Source organism: Zingiber officinale, chromosome 5A (assembly GCF_018446385.1).
Source record: "Zingiber officinale cultivar Zhangliang chromosome 5A, Zo_v1.1, whole genome shotgun sequence".
NCBI classification, from domain to species: Eukaryota; Viridiplantae; Streptophyta; class Magnoliopsida; order Zingiberales; family Zingiberaceae; genus Zingiber; species Zingiber officinale.
Window position 1 is genome coordinate 14,268,413 of NC_055994.1, and position 21,274 is coordinate 14,289,686.

General features: G+C 36.8%; 1 non-coding gene across 1 annotated transcript; it reads left to right on the forward strand.

Moving 5' to 3' along the window:
* The first annotated feature begins 3,669 nt into the window (after window positions 1–3,669).
* LOC121983478 lies at window positions 3,670–3,775 on the forward strand. The gene has a single exon (XR_006112528.1). It is a non-coding gene; the product is annotated as a small nucleolar RNA R71 (small nucleolar RNA).
* Window positions 3,776–21,274: the final 17,499 nt, after the last annotated feature.

Consider the following 21,274-nt stretch of genomic DNA (forward strand, 5'->3'; position numbering starts at 1 on the left):
AAGATCTAATCTAATCGAAAAGGATGCATCTTGTGCACGACTTAGATCTAATCTAATCGCAAGGGTGCATCATGTGCATGACTTAGATCTAATCTAATCGTAAGGCACTAATTAATTAATTACTTATTAAACATGCATCATATACATAAGCAATTAACTAATTAATATATTTGTGATTTAGTCATGACCCTACTACAATCTTCTCAAGCCAATGAGAAGATCGAATGGTCAACCTAGGGTCAACAGCTTCTCCAAGCTCCTCCCTTTGACCACCTTGTGTTGCTCGTGCCCGCCTCGGAACTCCGTCTCGTGTGGACCCTCCACCGCTCCAATTTGTACATTACAATTTGAAACTCGAGTTACATTCGAGTCTAAATCTAATTTACAACAAGAATATAAGAGAAAGGCACGACGCGCAGGTCGCGGAAAAATAAAACATACAACACGCGTAAACACATAACGGCATGTAGGCCGTATTATGAATTACAACACAATCCAATCATATTGAGTTTTTGGGATATGACTATCACAAAATTAATATATAATTCAAAATTATATATTTTCATAATTTTCTATAATTTTAAAAATAATTTTTACAATTTTTACGAGTAAAATTTCCCGGCGGTCCCGTTTAGCGGTTTCGGGCGCAATCGCGGAACGGATCCCCTTGCGGGGCCAGGGGCAGCGCCCCTACCCGCGATCTAACCATCGCGAGGGTTCCTTTGCGATCCAACAGCGCCCAAACTCGCTGTCCCAAAATGATTTGGGTCGAGACATTGCCGTTTCGGAAAAATCTTCCCGGCAGGTTCGTTTTTAGCGATTTCGGGTGCAATCGCGGAGCAAATCCCCTTGCGGGGTTAGGGGCAGTACCCCTACCCACGATCTAACCATCGTGAGTTGCTCCTTTTCGATCTAATGGTACCCAAGCCCGCTGTCCCAAACGGATTTGGGGCAAAACGAAGCCGTTTTGGAAAAATCTTTCCGGTAGCCGAAGCCTACAAGTGCCGAGACACTTGTGCTTCACTTCTACGGAAAAATTACCCATAAAAACTATAAAAATCATAATTTTATAGAAAATTACAGAAACTTTAGTTTTCATAAAACCAAAAATTAAACTTGTACAAGCCTTGCACGTGGCTCTGATACCACTGTTGGATTTTTCGGGCCGCGAAAACCGCTTTTCGCGTCGCGGAAACCCCGAATCACCCAAAGCCGTAGATCCGTGCAAGGAAAATTTTCGGAAAACACGAGTACGAGTTTTAATACTTTGATCTACAGTAGATCTACAAAGAAAACATTTTACCTTCGATGCGTGCCCTCGCAAAATCCCGCTTGTCCAAGGTACGTGTCAGATCTCCAAAGTATCAAGATAGATACTTCTCTAGTGATATCCACACGAACAAGGAGTACTCTCTAGCACTCAAGGATGGAGAAGAAAGACCCCAAGTGTGCTAGCACTCTCTCTAGGGCTCTCGGATGGGAATGGAAGAAGAAAGGAAAGCAAAGAAGAGAATACAATACACTCCTTTAAAAATATTACCTTTCTTCTTGGACTTCTTGGATTAACTCACTCAACCACCTTCTCCTCACCATGGAAGTCATGGCAACCTCTAGCCAAGAGAGGGGAGAAGCAAGCAAGAAGATGATGGAATGAATGCACACATAACTCCACAAAATCAAAACCCCCCTACCATTAGTGTGGCCGGCCACACAATGTAACCCCCTTCATTAATGTGGCCGGCCACATTAAAACCAAGGGAAGAGTGTAACCCCCATGAGGTGGCATACCTCATGAGGTGGAGGTGATGTGGCAAGGATGAGTCATCCTTATGATGTGGCAATACATCAAGTCAAACTTGATGTTTCAAATTCCATTTGGTCAAGTCAAAATTGACCAATTTCTTCCTTGTTGAGTTAAATCCAACCTTTGATTCAAGTCAATTTCAATTTAATGAATCTCAATTCATTAATATAAATTGACTCAATGAATCAAATTTAAATTAGACTCATTCAACAATTGAATCTAATTGAGTCTAACTCAATAAGTCTAATTCGAATCCAATCTTTGGTGCATCATATGAACCTAATCCAATTGGTTCATCATATGAACCTAATCTCCATCCACTTGTTCTTTGTGTGTAACCCAATAGGCTCTTGTAACGTTGGCAATGTTTCTAAACTCCTTTAGAAACATAAGCAATGAGCGGCATCTAGCAATACATCATTGCTACCCAAGTTACAAGAATGTTGAGATCCAACATCACCTTGTGACTATTAATTGTGACTCCTCACAATATATGACAAGTGTCATTCTATCCTAGACATCTAGATTGATCAATGTGAGGCATAGACCGTGTCATCCTCTGACCAATCTAAATCTTGAACTCCAAGTAGACTCACTCAATCAAATGAGCTCAATATCTCATATTGACTCATTTGGGTATGGCCATACACTTCGTGGTCTTACTCTATCAAGAATATCGATGTCACTCCCGTCATATAGGAGGGATAGATCCCATCTACATCACTCACATCCCTCTGCATAATTCGTTACATACCCAGTAATCGCCTTTATAATCCACCCAGTTACGGGTGACGTTTGACGAAACCAAAGTACATAACTCCTTATGTAGGGATCCATGGTGACTTCAGGTCTAAGGACTAATAGTCATACTAATAGCCACATGAGAAAGTATATGACACTCATATAACGATCCATGATACTTTCTCATGGCGGGTCATTCAGTATACATTCTCTAATGCATACCCATGTGTCAGCTTGATATCTCTATATCCATGACTTGTGAGATCAAGTCATCGAGCTGACCTACATGCTAGTCTTATTGTATTAACATTGTCCCTAAATGTTAATACTCGACTAGGAATGATTTAGAGTAGTGTTCCCTATATCATCTCACTATCGATTCAACTAATCGATTGATATAGGTATGAACCTTTCTACTCAAGGACGCTATTATACTTAGTCTATTTGGCACTAATACAAATAAGTATAATAACCAAACAAATACCTTTATTAATATACAAGAATATGATACAATGAGTCCATACAATCATCAAATGATTGGCTCTAGGGCTCTAACTAACACAACTTGCTTATCTAGTGTTGGTGTGATCAATCGTTGAGGGAAAGGTACTTGTGGCCTTTGGGAACTTCCTGGAGAAACGGAATTGAGTTCTTGTGATCTTCTATTATTCTTCTCCTCAATTCTAAACATGTCCTTCTTCAGAAGTTCTTCACGATTTTTTCCAATTCTCAACCCAACATCATCACACTTTTCACTAGATCTTGTCTGAGATGGAGGGGGATCTTCTTTAAACCATTTTGAAACAATACTTTCAATCTTTGCCCCCAAATGTTTGAACTCCTCGTTCTGTGACTTGTGATTTTCAAGACTCATATATAGTTGAGTTATAATTTGTTTGACAGACTCTATAGCATTTATGGCTTGCACTTCTTGAATGTTTGAAGGAGATTTCATCCAACTTATGTTCGACCATTCATGGAGGTTCAATGTCACTTGATTAATTAATGTATATGCTTCATCTACACTTTTATCCATAAAAGAACCTCCAGCTGATGAATCCAATATACTCTTGTCTGAAAAAGAAATTCCCCCAAAGAATATATGCAGAATCAACCATTTTTCAAAACCATGATGAGGGCACAGTCTTTCAAGACTCTTGAATCTATCACATGCTTCAAATAATGATTCCCCATATGCCTGAGCAAAATTTGTTATGCAATTCTTCATATACACTGTTCTGCTTAGAGGAAAAAAATGATTCAAAAATTAATTCTCTAATTGTTCCCAACTTGTGATACTTTTAGAACAGAGAGAATATAACCAAGTCCTTGCTTTATCCTTGATACTAAAAGAAAATTGTTGGTTAGTCATAGGAAAATGTACCGGTTCCACTGTACAAAAATTTTTGTACAAGTGTCGAACCTTTCCTTAAATAACCTATTGTGTTCTTTAGAAGTTAAATTAGGAATCGCAGACGGAACTTAACATCATTGATTCCAAATTTAACTTATCTGTTCTTAATGGTTTAGATTTGAATCGCAAGCGGAACTTAACACTATTGATTCAAATCCACCTATGTTATTAATTCCATTAAATATTAATTTCCAAAATTGGCTTCCAGGACTGCATGGCGAGGCACATGACCTTCTTGGATATGGGAGCAACTACCACCGCCTAGACAAAGCCTTTTAAGGAAAGCTAATATTTAATTTCCTTAAATAACTCTAGATTAACCAAAAAGAACAATCGAATCACAAATTCAAAAAAGAAGAAAACACAAACTCGAAAAACTAATTCGAAAAACTAGATCTAATTGCCTCTTGTATTTAGAATTCTTACAAAGAAAATAACTAGTATGATGCGGAAGAAAACTACTAGTTATACCTTCTCTTTGTAAGCTAATGACCTCGAGATCTTCTGCCGTATTCCTCGCCTAGCCTTGGACGTCGTGTGGGCGACGATCCTCTAAGATGAATACCACCCAAAAGCTTCTTATTCTTCTAAAATCCGGCCACTATCACCACCAAGGAGAAGAGAGCAAAGGGAAAGGGAGAAGAGAGAGGGGCTGACCACCAAAAGATCTCCAAGTAAAAGAATAAGAGTTGTGTCTCATGAAGCCCCCTCACCTCTTCTTTTATATTAGTTGTCCAAGGCAAATAAGGGAAGAATTTTTACAAAAATTAAAATCTTCCTCTAATTTTCCTTTTCCCTTTTAATTTTTCCTTTTCTTTCCTCTTGATTGAATCAATCACCAAAATTAATTGATGATGATTTTCTTTATTTTAATTATGGTCGGCCCCTTGCTTGGGCACCAAGCAAGGTGGCCGGCCACTTCATCAAGGGAAAAAGGAAATATATTTTTTTTTATAAAATTTTATAAGAAGATAAACTCTTATAAAATTTTACAAGCTCTCTTTCCTAAAGTAGGAGTTAAAAAAGGAAAGTTCTAAAAATTAAAACCATATTTTAAAATTTAAAACTTCTCTTATAAAATTTCCTTTTTTAACATGGTGATAAAAAATTTAAATTTTAAAATTTATCCTCCTTTTTTCTTAAACCATGAGGATGGTTAAAAAGGGAAAGTTTTAAAATCTTTTAAACTTTTTTTTTAAAGCATGTGACCTAATTCAAATAAAGAAAATTAAAAAAAAATAAAATCTCTCTTTTAAAACTTATAGTTTTCTAAAAAGAGAAAATTTTAAAAATTCAAAACAACCCTCCCTTTTTGAATTATTGTGGCCGGCCCCTTCATGCTTGGTCACCAAGCAAAGGGTCGGCCTCTATAGAAGAGGATGTGGCCGGCCCTTGCTTGGTCACCAAGCATTGGACCGGCCCCCTTCTTGGACACCAAGAAGAGCCTTACATTTGGATGGACTTGAGGCTATAATGAGGCTACGAAAGGGACCTAGAGGAGAAATTGGTTTTGGCCTTCTGATGAGCTTGAGTATCCCGTGTTCGCCCCGAACACACAACTCAAGTTCATCGATAATAACTCATTCCACTAGAGAGTTATTATTGCACTACTGCACTAATCCCAAATTACATTATGGGCTCCTTCTTATCATGAGTGTGTTAGTCTCCCTGTGTTTAATATAACAAATGTCCACTAATTAAGTAAGTTACTGACAACTCACTTAATTAATATCTAGCTCCAAGAGTAGTATCACTCAACTTCATTGTCATGTCGGACGAAGTCCACTTGCAGGGTTTAATATGGCAATGCTTATGAGCTCCTCTTGGAGACATTTTCAACCTAGATAAGTAGGACACAGATTCCTTCTATAATCAATAACACACACTATAAGTAATATCATTTCCCAACTTATCGGGCATATTGATTTATCGAGCTAAACCTCACCCTTTGATAAGTCAAAGAAATAAATATTAAATATATGTGCTTGTTATTATATTAGGATTAAGAGCACACACTTCCATAATAACTAAGGTTTAGTTCTTTTATTAAGTCAGTACAAAAAGAACTTACCTAAATGGTCATACTCAATACACTTAGAGTGTACCAGTGTAATTTATTAGTCAAGATAAACTAATACTTAATTACACTACAACTATTCTAATAGTTTGTTCCTTTCCATCTTAGTCGCGAACAACTATTTATAATTTATAAAGAACCGACAACATGATCTTCTGAGTGTGACACCACACTCCATTTTATCTACTATATAAATTAATTGAACAATTACATTTAACAAATAAATATAGATATTGACCAAATGTGATTATTTTATTTCAAAAATAAATATTTAAAAACTAGGCTTTTAGTATACACTCTAACAATCTCCCACTTATACTAAAAGACTAAGCTGCCATATCTATTCCCATACATCTGATTCCCATCCCCTCCATATGCCGATCAAAAGCTTTCGCCGTAAGGGCCTTTGTGAAAGGATCTGCTAGGTTATCTGCTGATGCAATCTTGGCGACGACAACTTCTCCTCACTTGACGATGTCTCGTATCAGGTGGTACTTGCGCTCTATATGTTTACTTGCCCTATGGCTCGTGGTTCCTTCGAGTTTGCAACTGCACCGCTATTATCATAATAAATCGTGATGATCTTGGGAAAACCAGGAATCACATCTAAGTCCATTAGAAAGTTCCTGAGCCACATAGCTTCTTTGGCTGCCTCAGAGGCTGCCACATACTCAACTTCCATGGTTGGGTCCGAGATACATTTTTGCTTAACACTCCTCTATGCAATGGCTCCACCTCCTAGAGAAAACACATAGCCTGACGTAGACTTACTATTGTCCCTATCTGATTGGAAGTCCGAATCCGTGTAACCCACAGGGAGCAAATCGTCTGCTTGGTAGACTAGCATATAATCTCTAGTCCTTCTCAGGTAGTTTAATATATGCTTCACAGCAGTCCAATGTCCTTGTCCAGGGTTACTCTGATATCTGTTAACCATGCCTACGGCAAAACAGATATCAGGTCTCGTACACAGCATTGCATACATAAGGCTTCCTACAACCGAAGCATAAGGAACTGCCTTCATGTCCTCTATCTCCTTTGATGTCTTTGGAGACATCTCTTTAGATAAGGCTACTCCATGCCTGAAAGGTAAGAAACCTTTCTTGAAGTTTTGCATACTAAAACGAGCAAGGATTATATCTATATATAAAGCTTGGGATAAGCACAACATTCTTTTCTTGCAATCCCTTATAACTTTGATCCCAAGAATGTGTGCACATTCTCCTAAGTCCTTAATATCAAATTGTTTGGACAACCATACTCTTACGTCCCATAATACCTTGACATTTTTGCCAATTAACAAAATATCATCTACATACAGTACAAGAAATACCACCACGTTTTTGTTACACTTCTTGTATACACAAGACTCATCCGGACACTGAATAAATCCATATGACTAGATTACTTCGTTAAACCGGATGTTCCAAGATCTTGAAACTTGCTTTAGTCCATAAATGGACCGATTAAGCTTGCACACTAGATGCTCTTTGCCCTTTTCAATGAACCCTTCTGGTTGCTTCATATGGATGTTTTTTTCAAGACTTCCATTAAGAAAAGCTGTCTTAACATACATTTGCCAAATCTCATAATCCATATGAGCGGCAATGGATAAGAGTATCCGGATAGACTTAAGCATAGCTACTGGTGAAAAAGTTTCCTCATAATCGATTCTCTCTTTCTGAGTGTACCCTTTCGCAACAAGCCTTGCTTGAAGGTTTCTACCTTCCCGTCTGCCCCTCTTTTCCTTTTGTAGATCCACTTACATCCAACGGCTTTTATACCATCAGGTGGTTCTACAAGCTCCCAGACCTTATTAGAATACATAGATTCTATTTCGGAATTCATTGCTTTTTGCCAAGATACTGCATCTATATCTTGGAGTGCTTCGTCATATGTTCGGGGATCAGGTTCATGTTTACCCGGGATCAAGTCCGAAGACTCTCCCAAAAACATGAATCTCTCAGGTTGCCTTACAACCCTCCCACTACGACGATGCACCGTCTCTAGCTGTGTATCATGTGAGACACGTGTTGCAGTTTCTTGTGGTACTTCATCTTGTACTATTGGTATTAAAGTAGATGTGTCCTCTCTTATTTCTTCTAGAACTATTTCACTCATGGGCTTATGGTTCATTACATAATCTTCTTCTAAAAATCGAGCATTGGTGCTAACAATGATCTTCTGATTTTTAGGATTATAAAATAAACCACGTTTCGTTCCTTTAGGATATCCCACAAACAGACAAACTTCTATACGTGATTCCAACTTGTCAGTATCTCCCTTCAGCACATGTGCTGGACTACCCCATATTCGAATATGATTCAGACTAGGCTTACGCCCATTCCATAATTCTATGGGAGTAGAAAGAACTGTTTTAAAAGGTACTATATTCAGAATGTACACTGCTATTCCAGAGCATATCCCCAAAACGAATTTGGTAATTCTGAATAACTCATCATCGATCTAACCATTTCCATAATAGTCCTATTCCTTCGTTCTGTCACACCATTCTGTTGGGGTGTACCAGGTGCAGACAATTGAAATTGAATCCCAACTTCTGATAAGTAATTCCTAAACTCTCCAAAGAGGTATTCACCACCACGGTCAGACCGTAGTGTCTTGATACTTTTACCAAGACGTTTCTCCACATCAGCCCTATATTCTTTGAACTTGTTAAAGCATTCAGACTTGCGGCGCATCAGGTAAATGTATCCGTACCTTGAATAATCGTCTATAAAAGAGACGAAGTATTCATAACCACCTCTTGCCTGGATAGACATAGGACCACACAAATCAGAATGAACCAATTCTAACGCATCTTTGGCTCTATACCCCTTGGCCTTAAAAGGTCTCTTAGTCATTTTACCTTCCAAGCAGGGTTCACATGTTGGAAAATTTTCCAACTCTAATGAACCCAAGAGTCCATCGGCTACAAGCCTTTGAATCCTACTTAAGTTAATATAACCAAGCCTTAGATGCCAAAGATACGTTTGGTTCATTTCCGAAGGTTCTTTTCTCTTATTAGAGTTAGAAGATGTGTTATTAATTTTCATATTTTGCTTTGTGGGAGAAATTAGATTTAAAGTATATAAATTGCCAACTAATGCACCAGAACAGATAATCACCTTATTTCTCTTTATAACGACAATGTTACTAAAGGAAAAAGAATATCCATCCAAATACAGTTTAGAAACTGAAATTAAATTCTTTCTAAAACTGGGTACATAAAGACAATTTCTTAAAATCAAATTTCTATTCCTATTAAAAGATAAGTAGACATCTCCCACTGCAGCAACCGCCACCTTAGTAGCATTGCCCATGTAGACGGTTATCTCTCCATTAAATAGTCACCGGGTTTCTGGAACCCTGCAAAGAATTGTAGACATGATCAGTGGCTCCCGTATCTACACACCAGGTGCTGGTAGATAGCACCGCTAAATATGTTTCAACTACTAGAGCATGAGATATACCTTTATTGTTCTGATTCCTACGATGGCAGTCTGCCTTCCAATATCCTGACTGCTTGCAGATGAAGTACTTGCCCTTCGGCTTCTTCATTCCAGCCTTTTGTCCCTGAGGTTTATTCACTTTCTTTGCTGAAAAGACCTGTTTCTTCTTCTTCTTGCCTTTCGACTTAGAAGTAGAACCATTTTCAGCATAGTGAATCTGAGAACTGTGAGGAAATATTCCTTCTGCTGCCTGTAGTTCTGTCAGAAGTTCTGCCAACATATACTCTCTTTTGTTCATGTTATAGTTTAGGCGGAACTGCTCAAAACTTCTGGGTAGCGTTTGGAGGATTATATCAACCTGTGTTTCCCCATCGATTTCTCCTCCAAGGACTTGTATTTCATTCAGATAAGCCATCATTTTGAGAATATAATCCCTTACGGGTGTCCCCTCAGACATGGTGGCTGTCATTAGCTTTCTCATTGCCTCTTGCCTAGCAGTCCGACTCTGGTGCCTAAAGAGTTCTTTGAGATTGTTCATTATATCATAAGCTGTTGGTAAATCTTGATACTGATGTTGTAATATATTTGACATTGATGCCAAAATGTAACACCGCGCCATCTCATCAGCTTTTACCCATTTCTTATGATACTCAATCTCCTCTGGGGTAGAGTCGCCGTCAGGTGCATCAGGGCAAGCCTCAGTCAGTACAAACTTATAGCTTTCAGCAGTAAGAACAATGTTCAGGTTTCTTTTCCAATCAATATAGTTGGGACCAGTAAGTTTGTTTTCTTTCAGTATAATGGCCAGTGGGTTGAAAGTCATCCTAAAATCACAAAAATAAACTTTGGTCAAGACTCTAAATTTAGAATAATATTGATTCCTCAAACAATACTATTTTAAATTAACCAACACCTCAAATCACCATGAATATTGCATGCCATGTTAGTGTGGACGTATACAAATTCAACATTTGTAAGAGGAGGGCGTGACCCATTAATTTTATTATCTTGTCATCCTAACTTTATGACAAATAAAATTAATAGTTGGTTTCACTTTGGTCACACAAAACAATAGCAGTGACTTCGTTGGGGAGGATATTATTGAATGCGTCTAAGTGTATATCATTACCTGATAATAAGTCCATTAAATAGGATTGTGCCTCTTCAGTTGGAGAAGATCACACGCTCCTAAATAATTTTCTATAACCATCCATTAAGGAAATTTGATCTAGTGATCCGCAACAAACTCATCCGTTGTGGAGGGAGACACTCAGAGCCAACACGCAAGCTTGTTGCATCACTTACAAACCAATAATGGAGACCATAGGATTTATTAAAATCCCTCTCCCACTTAGTTATTTAAAAATGAGGATTTTAACCTATGCTAGCATACATCACATGCACATAAACATCACAGTAAATAAAAGCAATAAATTTAGAAATTAATTTTCCAACTATTATGGCATTTTCCTTCACTGTCTTCAGTATGCTCCAATCCTAGCTGCTGCCATCTTTAGCCACCGCCATCGGATCGAGTCGTCGCATCCATCTTGCTTCTTATTCCACTGCGCCTCTGGTGCTCCAAAAGTACCACGCCTCGCAAGAATCCGATCCGTGACAAATATAGAATTTTATAAATATCGATCCTATATTCCATAAAGGAATGTACATGTATTCTAGATCGAACAAAAATAAAATTCTAAAAATAATAAAGCTCCTTTTGTATTTGATACATACAATCATTCACACAAAATAATGTCCTTGACATGTCCAAGGGTCCAATCACACACAATATCTAAATGCCATAATAGTTGCAGCTTGCAACCAAAGAGTTAGCACATCCTACTATTATCCTGCCTAAATTATGTATGATATGTGCATAACCTATTTGAATTCTAAACACACAGAGGTAAACCTTAGCTCTGATACCAATTGTTGGTTAGTCCTAGGAAAACGTACCGATTCCACTGTATAAAAATTTTTGTACAAGTGTTGAACCTTTCCTTAAATAATCTATTGTGTTCTTTAGAAGTTAAATTAGGAATCGCAGACGGAACTTAACATCATTGATTCCAAATTTAACTTATCTGTTCTTAATGGTTTAGATTTGAATCGCAAGCGGAACTTAACACTATTGATTCAAATCCACCTATGTGATTAATTCCATTAAATATTAATTTTCAAAATTGGCTTCCAGGATTGCATGGCGATGCACATGGTCTTCTTGGATATGGGAGCAACCACCACCGCCTAGACAAAGCCTTTTAAGGAAAGCTAATATTTAATTTCCTTAAATAACTCTAGGTTAACCAAAAAGAACAATCGAATCACAAATTCAAAAAAGAAGAAAACACAAACTCGAAAAACTAATTCAAAAAACTAGATCTAATTGCCTCTTGTATTTAGAATTCTTACAAAGAAAATAACTAGTATGATGCGGAAGAAAACTACTAGTTATACCTTCTCTTTGTAAGCTAATGACCTCGAGATCTTCTGCCGTATTCCTCGCCTAGCCTTGGACGTCGTGTGGGCGACGATCCTCCAAGATGAACACCACCTAAAAGCTTCTTCTTCTTCTTCTAAAATCCGACCACCACCACCACCAAGGAGAAGAGAGCAAAGGGAAAGGGAGAAGAGAGAGGGGCCGACCACCAAGAGATCTCCAAGCAAAAGAATAAGAGTTGTGTCTCATGAAGCCCACTCACCCCTTCTTTTATATTAGTTGCCCAAGACAAATAAGGGAAGAATTTTTACAAAAATTAACTTCTTCCTCTAATTTTCCTTTTCCCTTTTAATTTTTCCTTTTCTTTCCTCTTGATTGAATCAATCACCAAAATTAATTGATGATGATTTTATTTATTTTAATTATGGCTGACCCCTTACTTGGGCACCAAGCAAGGTGGCCAGCCACCTCATCAAGGGAAAAAGGAAATATATTTTTTTTTATAAAATTTTATAAGAAGAAAAACTCTTATAAAATTTTACAAGCTCTCTTTCCTAAAGTAGGAGTTAAAAAAGGAAAGTTTTAAAAATTAAAACCATGTTTTAAAATTTAAAACTTCTCTTATAAATTTTTGTTTTTTAACATGGTGATAGAAAATTTAAATTTTAAAACTTATCCTCCTTTTTTCTTAAACCATGAGGATGGTTAAAAAAGGAAAGTTTTAAAATCTTTTAAACTTTCTCTTAAAACATGTGACCTAATTCAAATAAGGAAAGTTTAAAAAAATTAAAATATCTCTTTTAAAACTTATAGTTTTCTACAAAGAGAAGATTTTAAAAATTTAAAAAAACCCTCCCTTTTTGAATTATTATGACCGGCCCCTTCATGCTTGGTCACCAAGCAAAGGGCCGACCCCTATAGAAGAGGATGTGGTCGGCCCTTGCTTGGTCTCCAAGCATTGGACCGGCCCCCTTCTTGGACACCAAGAAGAGCCTTACATTTGGATGGACTTGAGGCTATAATGAGGCTACGACAGGGACCTAGAGGAGAAATTGATTTTGGCCTTCCGATGAGCTTGAGTATCCCATGTTCACCCGGAATACACAACTCAAGTTCATCGATAATAACTCATTCCACTAGAGAGTTATTATTGCACTACTGCACTAATCCCAAATTACATTATGGGCTCCTTCTTATCATGAGTGTGTTAGTCTTCCTGTGTTTAAGATAACAAATGTCCACTAATTAAGTAAGTTACTGACAACTCACTTAATTAATATATAGCTCTAAGAGTAGTACTACTTAACTTCATTGTCATGTCAAACTAAGTCCACTTGCAGGGTTTAACATGATAATCCTTATGAGCTCCTCTTGGGGACATTTTCAACCTAGATAAGTAGGACACAGATTCCTTCTATAATCAACAACACACACTATAAGTAATATCATTTCCCAACTTATCGGGCATATTGATTTATCGAGCTAAACCTCACCCTTTGATAAGTCAAAGAAATAAATATTAAATATATGTGTTTGTTATTATATTAGGATTAAGAGCACACACTTCCATAATAACTAAGGTTTAGTTCTTTTATTAAGTTAGTACAAAAAGAACTTACCTAAATGATCCTACTCAATACACTTAGAGTGTACCAATGTAATTTATTAGTCAAGATAAACTAATACTTAATTACACTACAACTATTCTAATAGTTTATTCCTTTCCATCTTAGTCGCGAGCAACTATTTATAATTTATAAAGAACCGACAACATGATCTTCTGAGTGTGACACCACACTCCATGTTATCTACTATATAAATTAATTGAACAATTACATTTAACAAATAAATGTAGATATTGACCAAATGTGATTCTTTTATTTCAAAAATAAATGTTTAAAAAAGCTAGGCTTTTAGTATACACTCTAACAGAAATGCCATCAATCAAACTGCATATACTGACACTCCTTCACATTTTACCATATCACAAATCTCTAAAAATGTTTCAAGATGCAGATAAGGACTTTCTAATATTTCTCCTCCAAATTTGTGACCTTGTATCATGAAAATTAACTCTGGGTCTAGTTGGAAACTTTCTGCTTCAATGTGAGGTTGCACAATGGGAGATAAAAAATCTTGCAGAAAAGGGTGTAGAAAAATTTCTCATGGGCCTGCTTGACATGTTAGTGCTCATGGATATTCAAGGAAAAAAATTATAAAAAGAATCAAAGACAAGTAATAAAATGCAATATGAAAAGCAAGAAAGAAAATACAAAATTTAAATTGTAAGCAAGAAAGTGCATAATGAAAACAAGAAAAAAAAAGACAAAAGAAAAAAGAAAAATATCTAGAATAATTCATATGCTAATCAACTAATGTGTTTATAAGTTCTTATTATTCTTGAGGCCTTTAAAACGTTTGATCTTCACATACACAAGAACAACATTGCAAGATATGTTTACAAAAGAAAAAGAAGAAAGAAACTAAATCAAAAGAAAAACAGAGAAAAGTTAGACTAGAATGTTAGAAAAAAAAATGCAGAATTAGAATTACAACAAAAAGAATTGACAAGAAGTAGAAAGTTATACAAGAAGAAATTATGAAAACAAAATTCTAAAGATTAGTTACAACTATGCTAATGAAAAGAAAAGAAAAAGTCATATTTACTCTAACTCAATTGATAATCTCTAATCTTATAGCGCAGTCCCCGGCAAAGACGCCAAAAACTTGTTGACCTCCACAAGTGTACGGAAATGTCGTAAGTAATAATAAAAGATATCGTATCCACAGGGACTGGAATAAACACTAAAGATGTCTCAATACGAATTAGTTAAACAACTAATCAATTGGTTTTCAAGAAGCTAAGTATGACTATGAAATGTAAACAAAGAAATAAAACAATAAGAGACAAGAATAAGGGCAATGATAAAGGTATGTTCTAGGAGTTTTGGTTCTTTGTAATGTTATTCAATGTAATAATCTACCAAATTGTATTCCTCAATTGTCCGTCATTTGTAGAAGGTTGTCGATTCCCTCTTGCAATAGACAATTGGTCTAGGACTGAAATATATCTAAATGCGATCAATTAGGAATGAACCCTATGTTGTCCTTACATGAGCTTGCCTGTCACGTGCGTCCCTCGAAAAATCAACATAGAAATCCACTACTTCTCAACCTCATTAAGATATAAAGATTAATACATCCAATCTGTCCTACCCTCTTGAAATACCTAATTTCTCTCTCAAGATTACCTCTCAAACGTCCTTACACGGGCATGTTCCTGTCACGAACGTCCCTCAGAAAATCGAATGAGAAGCAATCCATACAAGATCCACAAGATATTCAAATATTCAATCAAGCATGGTAATTAAGCCCTAATCACAACAATCCACACAAGAAAGAATAGATACAAAATAGGGCAAAATCATAGAAATAGGAATCTTGGCAAATCCACAAGAGTTTACATCAAATCTCCATTACAAATACTCCCTCCATCCTAGAACAAGAGATCTAATCCATGGAACAAGGGAAGAATCCCAAAGAATAGGAAAAGACAAACATCTTGATCCCAAATCTAAGAAAGAAAGGGAAGAAAAGCTTATCTACGATGAAGAACCATCTTCGGATCCAATCCTCGTTCTCCCGGAGTCGAAGCGTTGAAGATCCGCCCTTAATCGCTGGAAATCCCTCCAAGAAGGTGGAGGAACGCCCAAATCTTGAATCCCCAAAAGGGAGAAGATCCCCTTTGAAATGAAGAAGAAACCTTTATATAGAGGGGGAAAATCGGGCACCACACGACCCCAGGACCTGGCCATGTGTGAGACACGGCCTGGCTCATTCCCCTCTCCGCTTGTCTCACATGATCGTGTGTGAGACACGGCCATGTCTGGCTCTGTGATAACCATGATTTTACTGCATTATTTTGATTCATTTATACATGGTTTTGAGGTTGATTTTATAGATAAATCATGGTTACATCACATTTTGTGCATAGTGTATATTTTTGGACTTAATTGCAAATGATATTATTTTTGGTGTTATTTGATGCTAATATTTGATTCTTATTTTGTAGGCATCAAAGGATCTTAGATTTGGATCTATTTGGACCTAAATTGAGCTCGAATCGGAGTTCAAAAGACAAGATCAAGCTTTGGGTCGATTTGGGCCGTTTATCAAGAATAGGAGAGATCTGAACCATCCGTTGAAGATCTGGCCGATCCAACCTAATGGGGAGCAGATCTAAGCCATTGATGAAGATCCAGAAGTTTTGATCCAGATCTGAGTTCATCCAGCCATTGATCCAGCCGGATTAATCTGGATCGTTCAATGAAGACTGTGCAGATCCGGGCCATCCAGTGATGATCTGATCGATCCGACCTACGGGAGGGTAGATCCAGACCCTAAATCAACATCAGTACATTCGGATCGGATTTTGGGCAAGCTTTCACCATTGATTTAGCCCCAAACATTCTCAGCCATCCGATCAGATTTGAAAGGGGTATAAAAGCTTAGAGAAGCTACAGTGTACTCAGCTCGGCGTTGGCTCACGATTTTCCACTGTAGCTTCGTCTTCCTCCGCGGACGCTCCCATCTCCACTTCAGATCCACTTCTCGGCGAGTTTCATTGGCGTTGACACTTCCGTCTTCTGGCGTCCAGCTTCCGTATCTGAGCATCGCTTCAAGGTGGTCCTGCGGCGACGATTCTGCTTCGGCGACTCTGTTTCTACCCTGCTCGGCGGTGTTCCTCCGATGCAGTGGCTCCGCTTCACAGTTGTTCACCGGCGGTGGTCCTCCGGTGGTACCTGAACCCTTCCGACGATCTTCGATCCACCATCGACTCCACCACAGATCAGAGTTTCCAGCACAGTAGAATTACAGATTTCTGGAGTTTTGGCAGCTTCAATCTTCGTTAGATTCGCTTGGAGGGGTGTCCGGTGAATCTGGTAAAGGTTGAGTTGAGCTAGATACTGAGATTGTCTCCTCCAATTGCCAAAGTGAGGTTTCACCGAGCTTCCTTGTGTGACGGCAAGGAGAGACTCGTTTGAGAAGTAATTTGATGTAGAGATGGTTTAGGGTTTAACTTTTGCATTCTTTTTACTATTGATAGATTTCCATTTCAGTTTATTATGTTTTGATTTAGTAATCATAGTTCTTTAGATTAATTGTTTTAATTCAAGTGCATTGGGTAATTTAGTTTCAATAGAGTTTAATTCTGCTTTAGCTTAATTGTAGCACTGTTGAGTGGTTTAGTTTCTGTAGTTAACGTTTTAATTGTTGCTTAAGATTAGGTTTCATTATTGTCCAGCTATTTTATACCTTAGTTTTAGTGTGTTGTTGATGAAATTCATTACGTAGCGTGACAATGCGTATTGGACTAATCGGTGACACCTAGTTAGGTTTACTTTATGCATTAGATTAATTTCTTTATTCGCTGTGCTTTTCATTTGTTAGATTTAAATTCAAGCTTAAATCCCCCCATTCCATTTTTATATCGAAAACCCCAAAAATAGGAATAAAAAGACAATCCTAAATTACATTCTACCGTTGGTTCCTCGAGAGCGATCCTGGGCTCGTTACTACGACATTATTGTGAAATTAAGGGGTTCAGTGAAATATTAAATTGTTAATTTGATAAGCCTATTTGTGACATTTAATATAGATTTTTGGCTATATCAAATTTTGGGGCCGTTGCCGGGGAAATTGTAATATGCAATGTTTAGTAATTTTAGGATTGTTGTTTTGATTGCTTTCATGATTATATATCCATGTGTTTGATTTTATTTGTTCCTGAGTCTTCTAATTTTATTTGCTAGTGTTTCAGTGTAAGAACAGGAAATTCATATGACCATGGATCCATATCATCAGTATTTTGGAGATGGGATGGAGAATTATTTTTATCAGCCTCAGACTCAGTTCTATCAGTCCTACCTACCTATGGAGCAACGGAATAGGTATGAGGATGCACAAGAACAAATTGAAGAATCAATGTGGAAATGCAATGAAGTTATGCAACAAATGAGAGAGCATCAAGAGCAACAATTTGCAAGGATACAGAATATACAGAGTCAGTTAGATCAGATAGCATCATCTATTAATCAGTTACAAGCACAAAGAGCCAGTGAAGAGGTGGATTGTGGAGATCTTGTCAGGCCTGACAGTACTTCTATTTCTTCACAAGAATTTTCTAATATTATTTGTGATGATGATGTAGTTGTTAAAATTTCTGAATCTACTGATAGTGTTGCTTTAGATGTTGTGAGTGATGCAGGTATTGTTGCAGAAGATGATTTAAGTGTAGGGGAATGCTTACTGGAAGCATTACCTCAAGAATCACCAAGAATAGAGGATGTAAGTGTAGGGACTTGTGCTATGGAGCCAAGCACCCAAGAATCACTACATAAAGTTGAACATTCACCTGAACTGGAGTCTGAGCCATTAGTTGATGAGATAGAGGTAACAAGCACCACTCCAGGTACCTTTCAAGATGACAAGGTGAGTATTTTGTGTAATTTTTCAGAAAATTTCATAGAGGTACCATTTATTGATTTTATTAGATGTGAATCATTTCTTGAAATATCTTTTACCCACACTAATATTCTCCTATTTTCTTTTTACCCCACATGTGTATGGGAGGTGTTTTATTTTATTGATGTTGTAGGAGAACATAAGCGTCCGGAGTGGGTGCTTAAACTGAACCGACTTAGACCTCCGGAGAGAATTTTGAAAGGAAAAAGGATTAATAAGAAGAATTTGAGCGGAACCACGATTACTCCACTTCCGGGGTGGCTTCTTCATCTAAACCTTCTTCAACCACCGGGAATTAAAGGGGAGTTAGTTCCAATTTTGCCTTCTCTTGCATTTTGAGTCATGCTTTGTGTTTAGTTTTTCTCTAATAAATTCGTTATACGTTTCTTTGGTTTCATACTCTGCACTTGCACTTTGTTTTTACATTTTGCATTTTAGTTTGCATTTTGCTTCCATACTTTTCATTTAGTTGGTATACATAGCATGTCATTTGAATAAAATTCACCATGGGAATTTTCTAAGTAATATTTGTAAGATGGTAAAAGTCTCTTAAATTTGACCATCAATTTTAGGTCATTTAACATGATTGGATGCTTTTCTTGCATTATATTGGTTAATTTGGTGGTGGATTCCATTTTGATTAATTAAGCTTGATTGCATATAAAAATTACCTAGAGAGGACCACCCTAAGCCTACACGTTATTTTCTTGTTGTGTGAAATGCACTCATAGCAATTGAAACTCTAGAACTTGCTTATTTTCTTTTCAAAGTCACAATAGCATATGTGTGCATGGTGATAGAGGATATTTGTCATTTTGCTCCAACATATTTTCCATTTCCTTCTCCATAATTTTCTTGAAACATTTTCATCTATCATTCTTATTCTTGATCTTCTTTGCTTGTCATTCATTTCAATGAGAGTTTTGGGTGATTAGCTTGATGAGTGATTGACTAGATGAACAAAGGATAAAGTGTGGGGGAGGTGTATGAATTCTGTACAATCCGGAAATGGATCAAGGTTTGGAAATTGTTTGAGCAAGGGCTGATTTTAGGAGGTGTTTATGGTGCAATTTCTTAAGCTTACTGGAACTGCAGAATATTTGGAAGAGGACTGCTGTTGCTGTTCAGAGAGTCTTTACGAAGCTGGAATTTCTGAAGCTGTAACTAAATATCATTGCAATCTCTGATAATAATGATTTCAATCAGATTGTTGAGTTTTGATTGCAAGAGCTGTGTGAACAGATTAATTAAGTTGTTATTTTTCTTTATTATGCAAGAGAGCAGTTACCAGAAAGAAATTTATTTCTGCAGTAATAAAATTCTGAAGGAATTTCAAGTTGTTTCAATTCATGAATGGATTTTGAGCTCAACCAATTAGTGGAGCATCTGGAGCAGCAATAATTTGAATTCTAATTCATAACTCTCTATTAATCAAGCTGTGGTTACCTTGAATTCCAGAAACAGGAAAATGTTAAAATGGAAAACTGAATTGTTTGAGTAACAAAAATCTGTTTGCAAGTTTTAACCTGAATTTCTTTAAGATTTAATTTCTGGAATTGAAGCTGTGAATTGCATAACAGAATTTGATTCCAGCTGTTGAAACTGCAGGGAAGGTATTCAATAAGTATTGTTTCAGTTGGGACATTTTAGCTAAGAGTTGGTAGACATTATCAGTTGTTATCTTCTTTACAGAATTAGTTGCAGCAATTATTTCTTTAAAATCCTGTTTTGTGCCAACTTTCCTTTAAATTTTCTGGGCAGCAATGGGTACTGTAAACAGTGAGGTGATAATGCTGGAAAAATGATGCAGTTTTATGTGGTATCAAAATGCAGAGCACCATTCTGGTGGTATCAAATGGCTGGATTTTGAAGTTGCAGTAATTTTCTAATTGATGTATGAGCTGAGACAAGATGGGAATTCAAGCTGTAATGTGATTCAATGATTGCTAAGTTCATTGGGAATGAATTGTTGAAGCTTTGGTAGATCATGCAAATTCCAGACTCGAGCACCATAATCTGATACTGAATTATGGAAATCAGAATTCAGTTTGAGATTGTTATCAGAAACTAGAAGAATCAAGTTCTGGAAATAGAAGATTTGGAAATGCAGAAACAATGAACTCTTGTAGTCGCTGGAGAAAGCATTTTAAATATTTCTTGGAGGCCATGTCAGTGCAACTGACACTTGGTGCAAAATAGATCAGACTAATGCATTTTCAGCAGTACTTCTGAGGTTTAAATGCAAAGAATTTCTATGATACAAATGGAACAAGTGAAGTTGGTGGAGAATATGCTATGTACAGAATTAAACAGAAGTGTTGAGCTTTCTAGATTAAAATTTGAATCAACATGAATCCTGGAATTGTAGCTAAATCAATCTGCTGTAAGTGAACAAAAGTGTGGAGCTGAGTCTTTAATCAGAAATGCAAAAATGGAGATTGGAAATGGATTTGGAAATGTTGAAATTGTATCCTGTTTAGTGCAAAATCTGTGTGCTGATTCTGATCAATAGCAACTGCAATTCAATTTCTTATTCATTTTATGCTAAATGGAACAGAACTGCATAAGCTGAGAAATCAGTTTCAAATGCTGGAAATTCTGAAGTTGATTTGTGCAAGTTTTTGATTCAATGGAAGATTCAAGCAAAGGCTAGTGTATGAACTTGCTGGAAATGTAGTGTTGTATGTGCAGGAATTGGTAGCTGCATTTCAATGCTGAAATCTATTATGTATTGCTGGAAGTTTTTGAAACCTCTTTGTACTTGAGTGATATTATGTGCTGAAATTTCAGAATTGGTTTATGAAGTTCTATTAAATTT